This window comes from Macrotis lagotis, chromosome X, assembly GCF_037893015.1.
Source record: "Macrotis lagotis isolate mMagLag1 chromosome X, bilby.v1.9.chrom.fasta, whole genome shotgun sequence".
NCBI lineage: Eukaryota > Metazoa > Chordata > Mammalia > Peramelemorphia > Peramelidae > Macrotis > Macrotis lagotis.
In genome coordinates this window covers 475,052,286-475,067,420 of record NC_133666.1, presented here as the reverse complement: position 1 = coordinate 475,067,420, position 15,135 = coordinate 475,052,286, and positions in this window count along the sequence as shown.

Genomic DNA, 15,135 nt, shown 5'->3' with positions numbered 1-15,135 from the left:
AAATATCAATAACCATTTGAATAATTACTTTAAATAACTAAAAATTAGAGATATGTAAATTAAAACAGCCATTAAATTATATTTCTCTCTGATCAGTATATTAAAGATGACAAAAGAGAAACAGTTATATGATAGGCAGAGGTATAGAAAATCAGATAGAAAAGTATACTACTGCTTCTGTGAATGATTGCAGTCATTCTTGAAAAAAATTTGGAACATTTCTTCAAAAATTATTTAGCAATGCAACTGTTAGGCATAATTGCAAAAAATCGAGGAGGAAGAAAAATAGTCCAAATATACTAAATTTATTTATAGAATGCCTTATTACAGCAACAAAAAACAAACAGGAAAATAAAGGAATGTTTATCTATTAAAGAATGGTTAATATTATATGAATGGAATGAAGTCTTATTCATAAAAATGATTAAATAGGCTTGTTTTGGTACAGTTTATAAATTCAATATGAATTGAGGAAAAACAAATTGAGACCAAGCTGGACAGTTTATGTAATAAATTTTTTTAAATGTAAAAAGGCAATAGCTTTGATCCATTCTATGCCAATCATGATTTCTGAGGTCTAAAGAAAAGTATGCTTCCTACATCCTGGTAGAATGTTGGTAAACTTAAGATGTAGAATGGCATATAATTTTGAATGATCAAATTAAGAATTCCAAATATATTTGGAAATGATAAATTTAAAATTAATAACCTTCAAGTGATTTTAAAAATGTCATTGATTTATTGAGCAGCAAGAAAAGGAGATAAATTTATTGACTTTATATCAAACATTCTTTCTAATATAATCTGAAGTCAAGTACCAATGAGGAATTATAAATACTGTATACTTGTATTATGTATGCATATATGTACATTAGCATGTAGTTACATAAATATATCTGTCAGTACATATACATGCATTTGTGAATGTAAGTTTATATATCCTCCCTAAAATATGCTTTCAGAAAAAAAGAAATCAAAGAAGTCCAAATTTTAGTGATGATTGGAAAATTATTTTGTTACATATTTATGACCTTTAATGACCTTTAATATATCTTTATAACTTATATATGTGTATATGTGTTTCTGTTGGGGGGGTGTTTGTATACATATATATATATATATATGAAATCGCATTTTTTCTCTTAATCCAGTCCTTTTTTTCTCCTTACTGGGAAATGGCTTCTAACTAATCTACCCACAACATTTCATACTCCATATATTTCATTTGAGAGATAAGGAGAAAATTCTTCAAAAGAAACACAGAATATCATAATTGAAAGACATTGAACATTAAATTTCTAATTTCTTTCTGAATGTTACCTTCCATATTATGGCCAGTCAAGGATTATCTAGTCATAACTTTTTCAGTTCATTGCTCTTTGGAAAAAATAATTGAAATATTTTGCTTATTTTTTTTTTTACTTTCACATTTCATTCTGCCCTTGTATATTATACCCATTTTTCCTACTTCTGATTCATGAGGCCTCCACCATCTCCAACTCCTCTTAATGGATCTTCAGGTGTTTGAAGTTGACTAATTTTTATTGTTCAAGTCTTCTCTTTCTAGGGGCTAAATGTCCCCATTCCCATCAATTAATCATCATATGAGATGATGTAAATCATCTTTACTATCCTTTCTGCTCTCTTTAGAATGCTCTCCTATTTAGCCATGCCCTTAAATTGTGATAGACAAAACAGAACATACTATGTGAAATATACTGAATAGGACACTGAGATTGCCTCTACTGTCTATACCATATATACTCTTAGAGACTATTTGTATCTTTGAAAATTGATAAGTTGGATAAGGTTTATTGGAAAATGACTCCAAGTATCAGGTTTCAGTTTACTGTTGTTTCATTCAAGGATTTCATACTGATTCTCTCAGTCATTAGTCACTCTTAATTTTGTTTTTATTTTGTATATGTTCTCAATATGAATATTCTAATTTGTGAACTTATATTATCACCAATTAGAAAGTAAACTATATCAATTTTGTGATTTTATAAAGAATATCTTTTGGTTCTTATAATAGAAATTGATTAACTATTTTTAATTACGAATAAAAGAAGGGAAAATCTTGTCATCTGTACAGAAAAGCATGAGGAGCATTTCCTTGTTTCTATATTTGGAAATGCCACTTTAATCAACTTTAATCAATCAAGATTGAATCAAATGTACATCTGCATATGGATGGATGTGGAAAAAGGCAAACATTTCCATTTCAAAAAAGTATATAAGAAATACTTTAAATTCAAAGTTGTTTATATTTTCTTTGCTTCCTTATCAGTTTTTTCAGTTCTCAGCTTTGCACTGTTTACTTTATTTACTCCCCCCACCCCCAAGAAAGCTATAATTAATATATACACACATACATATAAACTCACATGCAAATAAAAATACATATCATTATATTTATTTCATATTTCTCTTGGCTCCATCACATTTTCAATTAAATTCAAGTCTTTTGAAACAAATCCTGAAAGTCTGGCAATTCATTTAATATACCTTTTTTCCTTCAGTATTATGGATAACTTTGTTAATTATACTTTTGGTTGCAACCCCAGTTCTTTTGCTTTTTGATATGTTGTATTCCTATATCTCTGGTCTTTAAATGTCAGTGTTTCTAAGTCTTGTGTGATTCTAAATATGGCTCAGTCATATTTGAATTTTTCTTTTGTTGCTATTAATATTTTCTCCTTAACTTGGGGGTTTTGGATTTTAGATATAATACTACTATCAGTTTTCCTTCTAGGATGCCATTCAAGTAGTGATTAGTGATTTTTTTTTTTGTTTCTACTCTCTCCTCTTGTTCTACTTTAGGATAATTTTCTTTAATTATTTCTTTCATTACTGTATCAAAATTCTTTTTTTATCATAACTTTCAGATAATCTGATTATGCCAATATTTTCTCAATATTTTCTCTTCATGATCTGTTCTCCAGATTAGTTTATTTTCTTTTGAAGTGATTCATATTCTTTTTTTTCATTCTTTGTAAGTAGTTCTATTATTTCTTGGTCTCTAATAACTTCAATAGGTTTGCCCTGCCCAATAACAATGGTGGGGGGAGTCATTTTCTTCTATAACATTCTGGATATGTTTTTCCAGTTAGTTAATTTTCTTTTCATAATCTTCTCTTTTTTAGCTTGTTCTTATTTTTTGTTTCAAGATTTTCCTCATTCTCTCTCATTTGCTTTTTAAAGTCTTTTTTGAGTATATTGCCACTAATATTACCTTGGGGTAGGAAAGGTCATCCTCTGAAGATGAATATGGATCTTCTCTATTTCCATAGTACCTGTCTATTGTTGGGTTCATACTCCTGCTCATTTTTTTTATTTTATCCTTTATTAGGAGTTTGCTGTTATATTCAGTTCTAGTCCTGGGGTGTGGGAGAAGGTACTTTTAACTTCAGGAGTTTTTATCCTGGACCCAATTTTTATGCTCCTTCTCCTTCTAAACCATAGCTAGGGAACCTATGCACACTGTGCTGTAAATAATCTTATTCCCTGAGAACCTTCCATTTAATACACTCTCTGACCTATAACCAAAACCAAGAACTCAATTCTCTTGCAAGTGTCTATATTTGTTTATGTGCCACTCTCTCTCTCTCTCTCTCTCTCTCTCTCTCTCTCTCTCTCTCTCTAGGCTTTGTTGGTTCTTCCTTGCATAGGATTAATTTTGCAGCATAACTGGGTCTTTCATCCTTTATCATCAACGATTCCCTCTCTTCCCCCGGGGAGATGTTCAACCCCCTGTTCTCTCTCCAAAGGAACACTATTCTGCCCAGACTCTTGCTTATTTTTACTTCTCTATGTTCACTTTGAAGTACCTTTTTGACTTGTTTTTGGAGGAAATGTGGAAAACTTGGAGTTTTCTACTTGGCCATTTTGCCAGAATGCTCATTCTTAACAAAATATTTGTTTTTAATTCTTTCATTCATAGTACCTATAATACACTTGATACTTAATGAATTGCTATTAATAGATTGTTGATTAAAGTGGTAGAATACCCTGAAAACATATGATTCAAGATACTAAATATTTTCAGCATGTCAAAGATAATATTTGGAAAGGACATGAGTCTTTCTTCACACATTTGATGATTTATCAGAAAAAGAATATTAAGATCGTTCTAGTTAACTAAAAACTAGAATTAACAGCAATTTTGAAAGTTTACAGCACTATATTAGGATGGCAGGAATAACTTCTTTAAGGTGTAAGTTACAAATTGGCAGAGACAAGCCAAGGAATGCCTAAGCTCTTCCAAATTTTGCACAAAACAGAATTAAATACAACATTTACATGCATTTTGGAGTGACTGAACCCATAAAAAATGAAGTGAAACAATTTTTCATCATAAGATATTTTATAAGGATTTTAGGAGAGTACCATTTCATTTAAGGAAAAAGAAAAAGCAACCTAGCACAGATAAACAAACTGAACACTCAATTTCAGTGCAGAGAAACAATCAAAGTTTCTTGATTGTGACTCAGCAGGCCAGTTTCAAAGCATATCATCTATGAGGCTTTCAATCCCAAGGTGGCAGGCAAATTGTAAGACCTGAAAGCCTGGCACAAAAGACAAAAATTAGGCTGGTCTACTACGGTGTCAATGTCAAGAGATTAACACCTGAGACCCCATGGATGAAAGCCAGTGACCAGGCATCTGGACCTCAGCAAAAGAAGCTTAGGATAGTTCAGTCAATGCCCCGGGAGACAATTTCACATTTAAAAATAACAAAAGGTAAAATTTAGTAAGAAACAGAAAAGAGCTTCAAACCACAGAAGATCAAAACGCTCTCACAAGAAAATAAGTAGGAAGCTTCAGAGAGGAATATCAATTGGTCTCACTACCCAAAAATTATCTTCGAAGATTTTTTTAAGAAAGGTAAAAGAAAGAAAAAAAATGGAAAAACATGAACATAGTTCAAGATTGAATCAAATGTACATCTGCATATGGATGGATGTGGAAAAAATTTCATTTGGAAAATAAAATATTAATAAAAATGAATAGAAAGAAAAAAGATTTTATCAAAAGCTCACCAAGGAAAACACAAAAACTATCTGAAAAATAAACTCCTTTACAAGTAGAACTGACTAAATGGGAAAAGGAGATGACAAATATAACTGATGAAAATAATTGCATACATATTAGAACAGGGCAAATAGAAGTCAATGACTATATAAGATATCAAGAATCAATCAAGCAAAACTGAAAGAATGAAAAAAAAAGAAAATAATACAATAACCCATTGGAAAACCAACTGACCTACAAAATCCTTAAGAGATATTTTTTATTATATTCATTTTATTTTTGTACACATTATGCTTTTTTATACATTACTAAAATATTCTTGTTTAATAGTAAACATAATACCTATCCCCCCAAAATATAGACCCTCATGAGCATTAAAAGAAAGAGAAAAAATTATACTTAAAATAAATAATTATAATAGGTGCAGCTAGGTGGGGAGTGGACAGAGTATCCACCCTGGATCTAGGAGCACTTGAACCCAAATCCAACTCCAGACACCTAGCAATCGCCCAGCTGTGTGACCCTGGGAAAACCACCCCAACACCATTGCCCTGCAAAAACCAAAAAAAAAAAAAAAAGAAAGAAAGAAAGAAAGAAAGAAAGAAAGAAAGAAAAGAAAAGAAAAGAAAAGAAAAGAAAAGAAAAGAAAAGAAAAGAAAAGAAAAGAAAAGAACAACAACAACAACAACAACAACAATAATAATAATAATAGGGCAGCTAATTGTCTCAGTGGACAGAGCACTGAGACTGGAGTCAGGAGCACCCAGGTTCAAATCCAGCATCAGATACCCAACAATCACGCAGACATGTGGCCCTGGGCAAGCCACCCAACCACACCTACCCTGCAACTCCCGTCAAAAAATAATAATGATAAAAAATATGCTTCAGTCTGTGTTCTAACACCACCAGCTCTAACACAGATAGATCAAATTCTTTATGATAAGTCTATCACAAAAGCTGCTTCCTTATTTTTCCACTGTTACCAGTGCTGATTGCAACTCCCTCCATTTGTACTTCCCCACTAACATATACTATATTTTCTCTTTCCTTACATACTTTCCCTATTCTTAAATGTGCTGTAGGGTAGCTGAGTGGCTCAGTAGAGTGATCACCGGCCCTGGAGCCAAGAGGCCCTGAGCCCACACACCACCCCTAAGGCCCTGTGGTCCTGGACAGGCCAACCAATCCCAGCCCCCTGCAAGAAGTAAAAAAGAAAATGCGTTATATCTGACTGCTCTTCCCCACAGTCCACCCTCTCCTCCAAGACTCACAAACCCCCCCCTTCACCTTGTCCCCCTTCTCTCCTTCTTACTCTAGATATCTATCTATACCCCACTGAGTATACATGCTATTTCCTCTCTGAGCCACCTCTGATGAGAGTGAGTTTACCCTCATTCCCCCTCTCATTCCCCCTTCCATATCATTGCAATAGCTCATTATAATAAAAAAAACTTATTATATGAAATATCTTAGCCTATTCCACCTCTCCTCTCTCTTACTTCCATTACATTTCCCTTTTAGCCATTGACTCCATTTTAAAAATATATTATATCTTCAAGTTCAGCTCTCTCCTGTGCTTCAACTTTATATCTCCGTCTACCTGCTTTATTAAATTAGAAGTTTCTTATGATTATCAACAGTATCATTTTTCTGTGCAGGAATACATGAAGTTCATCATCATTAAGTCCCTCAAATTTTACCCTTCTCCTCTACTCTCTATGCTTCACCTGAGTCATGTATTTGAATATAAAACTTTTTGTTCAGCTCTGGCCATTTTAACAGGTACATTTGAAATTTCCCTGGTTCATTGAAAGTCATTTTTCCCCTGGAAGAGGACATTCAGTTTTGCTGGGTAGTTGATTCTTGGTTGCATTACAAGCTCTTTTGCCTTCCAGAAAATTATATTCCAAGCCCTATGAGCCTTTAAAGTAGTTGCTGCTAAATCCTCTGTGATCCTGACTGCAGCTCCATGATATTTGAAATGCATCCTTCTGGCTGCTTGTAATATTTTCTCTTTTTACTTGGGAGTTATGGATCTTAGCTATAATATTCCTGGTGATTGTTTTTTGTTCAATCTCTTTCCCAGGGAGATCAGTGGATTCTCTCTATTTCTAGTTTTGCCCACTGCTTCTAGGATATCTGGGCAATTTTCCTGTAGGAATTCTTTAAAAATTATGTCAAAACTCTTTTCCTGATCATGACTTTCAGGTATCCCAATAATTTTTAAATTATCTTTCCTGAATCTGTTTTCCAGATCAGTTGTTTTTTCAATGAGATGTTTCACATTTTTTTCTAATTTTTCATTCTTTTGGTTTTGAAGTATTGTATCTTGATTTCTCATAAAGTCAGCAGCTTCCTTTAGTTCCATTCTACATAGGAAGGATTCATTTTCCTCAGAGAGCTTTCTTATCTATTTTTCCATCTGGCCAATTATGCTTTTTAAAGCATTCTTCTCCTCAATAATTTTTTGAACTGTTTTATCCATTTGACCTATGCTTGTTTACAAGCAGTGTTTTGGATCTCCTTGACTAAGCTGCTGTCTTGTTTTTCATGTTTTTCTTGCATCTCTCTCATTTCTTTGCCCAATTTGTCTTCTATCTCCCTCACTTGATTTTCAAAGTCTCTTTTGAGCTCTGTCATAGCCTAAGCCCAATTTTTGTTTCTCTTGCAGTCTTTAGATGCAGGAGCTTGTACTTTCTCATCTTCATATTGAGTATTTTGATCCTTCTTGGGATTGTAAACAAGGGATTTCTCAATGGTTTTCATATTTTTTCTCTGTTTACTCTTTGCCCCAGCCTGTGCCTGGGTTGGGGTGTTTCCTTAGCTTTTGAATATTATTGGGACACATACCCCCATAAAGATCTCAGTGTGTGAGTAGTCTCTGCCTTCCTTCCTGATCTGTGAATGACCACAAGCACACTCCTCTGCCACAGGGAGAAGATGGGATCACTTTAATCTTCTATGGGGGGCCTAGACTGTCATCAGAGCCCTAGAGTCCTGTTCCAAGTACAGAGGACAGACCCCTGAAGTTGCTCTCCATTCCCCTACCTAGGCTGAACTCTCAAGGCACATTTGCCTGGGGCTCCTGCTTGGCTCCTCCTGTTCTGTTTCCTGGATCTGGCTGTGAGGCCACCACTGTTTGCTAAGTGACCTGAGGGCTGGGGTTCACACGCTGACTCTGGCAGAGCACCCTGCTGATCTTTCAAGTTATGTCCAGTGCTCCCTGGGGTGTAGGTCAGGAAACTGCCCCTGCTGCTGTGAGCCAATGGCTCTGAGGCTCCCTGGGCTGCCTCTGGGAGGATGAAGTTCCTTCACTCTGATGGGCCACCCTCTAACCCTGTGGAGCAGAGCCTTTCCACTATTTTCCAGGTTTCCTTGGTATGGAGAATTGACTCACTGGATTCCCTCTATGGGTTCTGTCTCTAGAAAATTTAGTTAGAGTCCTTATTTTTTGAGTTTTGAAAAATTATAGAGACAGAGCACCTAAGTGAGGCTCTTGTCCTGTCGCCATCTTGGTTCTTCCACCTTAAGAGATAATTTAAGAATTATTGGACTACCTGGAAGTTATGTTTTTTTTTTTTAAAGAAAAAAGAAAAGATATTTAGAGAAATTATCAGTAAAACTATCTTATTCTTCTAGAATCAGGGAGAAAAATAGTCATTGAGAGGATCCTCTGAACTGAAAGAGAATCCAAAATTAAAACTCCAAGAATTATTCCAGAGTTATCAGATAGAGTAACATCTGTTATAAGCAGTCTGAAACAAACAATTCAAACGCCATTGAGTCATAGCCAGGATTACACGGAATTTAGAAGCATCTATATGAAAGGATCAGAGGCTTGAAATATATTTAGGGAGACAAAAGACCATGTATTACCACGTAGAATCAATTTTTCAGCAAAAATATTGAGCTTAATATTTCACAGAAAAAGATGGTTGGGGTAATTTTTTTATAATGGAAAGACTGGAATTGAATAAAAATTTAATATTCAAATTCAAGACTCAAAAGAAGAATAAAAATGTAAATATGAAATGAAAAATGTTGTTCAATAAGATTAAACTATTATCATTCAGACACAGGAAGATGATATATATGACTCTTGGGAACTATATTTCTTTTAGAGTATTTAGAAGGAGTATACACAGAGAGAGTGATAGCTATAACTTCATTTTGATATGATATAAAATTAAGGGGCAAAAAAGGATTATATTTCAAAAGCATGAAAAAGAGAGAGATAGAATAGGGCAAATTACAGCAAATGAAGATGTGCAATGAATCCATTACAGTAGAGGGAAAGTAAGAAGAGGGGAATTATAGCTTCAACCTATCATTCATATTTTACTCAAAGATAGGATATCATACACATTCAGCTGATTTAGAAATTTATCTTCCCTTGTAGGAATGTGTAAGAAGAAAGAGGAGCAAAAGGTAAAGGTGGATGCTAGAAAGGAGAGGAGAAGGGAAGACAGAAGTAGAGAAGGAACAAGGAAAAGAGGAGATTAATGAAAGGAAGGACAGATTGAGGGAGGTAGTGGTTAGAAGCAAAATACTGATGAGGAGAGGTGGAGTGAAAGGAGAAAGAAAGAAGCATAAACAGGGTTTAAATAGGAGGAAGGGAAATACAGAGTTAGGAATCATAGCTGTGCATGTAAATGATGTGAACTTTCCCCCCAAAATAGAGGTGCATAGAAGGATGAATTTAAAAAATATTATATTTTTTAAAAGAAACACATCTGAATCAGAGAGCTAACACACAATGTTAAATGGATTGAGTAGAGTCTATTAAAATTCAGCTGAATTTAAAAAAAGCATGGATAGCAATACTTATCTCAGACAAAGCAAAAGTAAAAGTAGATCTAATGAAAAGATATGATAGAGGAGGCTAGGTGGGGCAGTGGATAAAGCACCTGCCCTGGAGTCAGGAGTACCTGAGTTCAAATAGGGCCTCAGACACATAATAATTACCTAGCTGTGTGGTCTTGGGCAAAGCACTTAATCCCATTTGCCTTGCGAAAAAACCTAAAAAAAAAGATGTGATAAAAGAAACTACAACTTCCTGAAAGATATAATAGACACTGACTTAATATAAATACTAAGTATATATTTACTGAATAGTACTGGATACAGATTCTTAGAGGAAATGTTAAATGAGCTATAGGAAGAAATATTATTTGAGTGGAGAAGCTCAAACTAGATAAATCTAGCCACAAATAATGTAGAAAGACATTAAAGAGGTGAATAGAATATTAGAAACTTTGGGTATGATAGTCCTTTGAAGGAAATTAGATGAGGAAAAAAAAGAAACATCCCTTTTACTTAGTGGTACAAGGTAACTATACCAGATAAATTGACCATGAAATAGAAAATTAAAAACCTTACAAAAAATTCAGAAAGGAAATAAGAATTAAACTTACTCTTTATCAAGATGCAATAAAAAGTACGTGTAATAAAGGGCAATGGAAGGATAGACTAAAAATTCATTGGAAACTATATTATCTAATCCTTAAGAATGATTGGGTTACGGGTTGGCTAGGTGGTGCAGTGTATAAAACATCAGCCCTGGAGTCAGGAGTACCTTAGTTAAAATCTGGTCTCAGACACTTAATAATTACCTAGCTGTGTGGCCTTGGGCACGCCACTTTTGCCTTACAAAAAAACCAAACAAACAACAGCCTAAAAAATGATTGGGTTAAACAAAAAAAAAACATCGAATTCAATAATTTCATCAAAATGAAAGGCAATAATGAAATAACATACTTAGACTTAGGGGATGCAGCCAAAGATGTTCTTTTTTTCTCTTTTTTTTTTGGCATTGTAATGGGGTTAAGTGAATTCCCCAAGGTCACACATCTAGATAATTATTAAGTGTCTAAGGCTGGATCCTTCTAATGCTAGGGCCAGTATTCTATTCACTGTACCATGTAGTTTCTCCTCAAATATATTCTAAAGGGAAATTTTGTATCTCTAAATTTTATTTTAATAAACCAGAGAAAGGGTAGATAAGTGAATTGTGTTGGCAACCAAAGCAGCTAGAAAAGGAACAAATAAAAATTAACCAATTATATACCAAATTAGAAATTCTGAAGAAAATCAAGAAGATTAATATAATTAAAAATTTTATTCAGAGAACCTATTTTATTAAGAACACACTAAAATTTAAAAAATTTTTATTTTGATTTTTTAAAAAAATATTTTTCCACTGTCAATAATGAAAATCGTGAATTCCCCACTAAAAGGAGAAGAAATTAAAGTAATAATTTGAATTTATTTTGTCAAACTCTTTGCCAATAAATTTCACAATCTGAGTGAAACTGGTGAATATTAATAAAAAACAAATATTCCAAATGAAAAATTAAACATATTTTAGAAAAATAAATTGAACAAGTCAATATTTAACTCCATAACAAAAATATCCAGGGCCTGATGGATTTACAAAAGAATCTTATCAAATATTTATAATTAATTAATTTTATAAAACTATAATTGATATTTATATTTATATAAAATATTACAATGTTTTTACTATTTAATTTATATTAACTCCATAACAAAAATATCCAGGGCTAGATAGATTTACAAATGAATCATATTAATTATTTATAATTAATTAATTTTAATATTATAAAAACTATTTGGAAAATTAGCAGGAAAGAGGATCTAGGACAATTATTTTTACAATATCAAGATAAAGTTGATAATTAAGTCAGGAAGAACCAAATCAGAGAAATTAAATTATAGACCAATTTCTGTCTTGCATAATGATGCTAAAATTTTAAATAAATATTAGTGAAACAATTACAGTAATTTATCAAGAGAATGATACACTTTAACCAGGTGGGATTCATAATAGGAAGGCAGGACTTGTTCAATATTAGGAAAATCATCAGCATAATTGAACATTTCAATAACAAAACCAATAGAAATCATATGATTATCTCAATAGATCCAGAAAACAACTGTTGACAAATTATAGCATTCACTCCTATTGAATATACTACAGAACATATGAATTAATGCTTTTCTTAAAATTACAATCAATAGCTGAAATCATCATTAAGCATGATATGTGATGGTGATAAGCTAGAAGCATTCCAAAAATATTGAGAGGCAAATCAAGGATAGCCATTATCACTGCTATTGTTCAATATTGTGATAGAAATGTTAAAAAAAGAAATTGTCAAAATTAGACTAGGCAAGGAAGACATAAAATTCTAACTTTTTCTGAATAACATGGTGGAATATATAGAGAATCCTAGAGAATTAGTTAGCAATCTACTTAAAACAATTTACAATTGCAACAAAGTTGGAGTATGTACAATAAACCCATGTAAATCTTTCTTATTTCCATATATTACCAACAAAGTCCAGCAGCAAGAGAGAGAAAGAGAAATTCAATTTAAGTAGCTGTAAACAATCCCAAATTCTACCTATCAAGGCAACCTCAGGAACTACATGAAGACAATTGCAAAATCAATTTTTTTACACATTTTTGCAGTATGGTCTAACCTCCTTCTTTCAGAACTAGATCAATTTAATCATAAAACAAACAAGAGAAAATTAACAAGGTGAACAAAATCTTAGAGAATACCGATATGATAGACCTCTGGATAAAGCTTAATGGGAATAAAAACAAGAGATAAAAAAGAATATCCTTTTCCTCTACATTTTCTGGCACCTATACCAAAACTGACCATGTTCTAGGACATAAAAACCTTATAATTAAATGCAGAAAAGCAGGAAATAATAAATGCATGCTTCTCAGACCACCATGTAACAAAATTTGCATGTAATAAGCTATCATAGAGCAGTAAAGCAAAAATTAATTGAAAACTAAATAACTAAATTTTGAATAATAAATGGATCAAACAGCAAATCATAGAAATAATCAATGATTCTATCCAAGAAAATGATAACAATGAGATATTATAGCAAAAATTTATGGGATTAAGTAAAGGCATTTTTGAGGGACAATTGTATATCTCTTAAATGAATTAAATTATGAATTTAATAGAGAAATTATATTAAATAATTACATTAAAATAAAAATAATTAAATTTAATAAAGAGGATTTCGATGAATTGGGTATGAAACTACAAAAACTAGAAAAAGAACATATTAAGTATCCCCAATGAAATAGCAAACTAGAAATTCTGAAAATCAAGGAAGAGATAAAAAAAAATTAAAACATGAAAACTACAGATCTAAACAAGAGTTTGTATTATAAAAAATTAATAAAATTGATAAAACTTATATGATATGATTAAAAAGAAGAAAGAAGATAATCAAATAACCAGTTTCAAAAAATAATTGGTGGACTAACCACCAATGAGGAAGAAAATAAAAATATAATTCACAACTTCCTTGACGAGTTGTATGCTAAAAAGTTGAATAATATGACAGAAAATGGATGAACATTAACAAAATACAAACTTTTCAGATTAACAGAGGAAGAAATCAAATACTTAAATAACCCCATTTCAGAAAAAAAATGAAGAAACCACCAATAAACTCCCTAATTAAAAGTCTCCAGGTTCAGATGGGTTTACAATGAATTGTACCAAACATTTAACGAACAATTGAGTTCTATTCTACATAAAACATTTTTAAAAATAGGAGAAGAATGAGTTCTATAAAATTTCTATTATGACACCTGCTCGGGGACCTATCCCGAGCCTTCGCCTGGATACATACCTTTCGCCGGACGTCACGGACCAGTCGGTCTTCGGATGCACGGACCTTCCTTTGGGGAAGGAGGGCAATAACTGGACAGAACACCCGGTTGCAGTCTAACAAGCAGGTCTTTATTGCTTACATAGCAGAGAAAAAAGCTCTCCTCTTCCCCAGTCCCCTCCCTTATCTAGTCTTCTGCTCCTCCCCCGAGCTCCTCCCCTGTTCCTCCCTCATGGGCGGAGCCACTCCTGTTACTGGGGCGTTCCCAGCACCCATGTGGGCGGGTTCACACCCCCAGGCGTCTCCTAACCCATAGGTGGCCAAGGTCCAGAGCTGGGTCCAGAGCAATTCCCCCTTTTTGTTTAGACAGGGGTAGTGTCCATTTTTGGTCGTTCTCTGGGATTCTGGAGAAGAGCACGAGGGTCAGCCTTTGATAGCATATTTTTGCAGCAAGCATAGGTAGCAAAAGAGGCAGGATAGAAATAATCATAGTCTTAATATCCTATAATAATAAAATTATTTCAGATCTGAATTAAGCACACATACACAGACATATGTACGAACTCACAGAAAACAATCATTTTTAACCAAGCTGTGATTGATGCCCTGGCCGGCATCAATCCCAGAATATAGGAACATTTTCCTATCCTTCCAGGCCAGTAGAGAGATGTGAAAATGTCTCATTGAAGTTTAACTACACATATTATTGTTTTTTTTAATGAACCAATTAAGACCGGTCAAGAAAAAATAACTTTTAGAATCAATTAGAATGTCTTGAGGAACCTCTTATATAAATTTATTAAGAATTTTTAAATAACCAATTAATATAAAATTTGAATGCACTCTTAAATAACTCTATAAAATATAATTTTAACTATTCTAGCACACAAAAAATGTAGTTATAAGTACAAGCACTGGTGATGTGCATTCTTCTTTCTATTTTGCAGTAATATAGGACAGTTCTGGCAGAAGGCCTCAATCCTTAGAGAAAGCGCTGCCTGCAGTCGCTTTCACCAGGAAAGATGAGATGCAAAACGGTGGATAATAAATATTTATATTGGTACTGAATGAGGAGTGCGATGAATAAGAGACATGGTATCTGCCTTGATGTTGATCAAGGCAGTCTTCATTAGGGATATTAAAAACTGTATCAAGCAGGAGCCAAAAATACAAAGGAGAAATAATATGGCAACAGGACCTATCCAGCTGAATAACCACTGTAAAAATTGTAAATGCTTGAGATAATTAGCAATATTAAAGGCAGCAGTTTGATGATTTGAAAAATCAGTCGAAATATTTCTCAGTTCTTGAAGCAATAAGGCTAACTGATGAATGTCTGATGAAGCATTATGAGATAGTAGTGTACCCTGTAATGCATCCCGTATCCGAAGCCATGAACCAACAAAAGAAGAGTTGGTAAGATTTACCTGT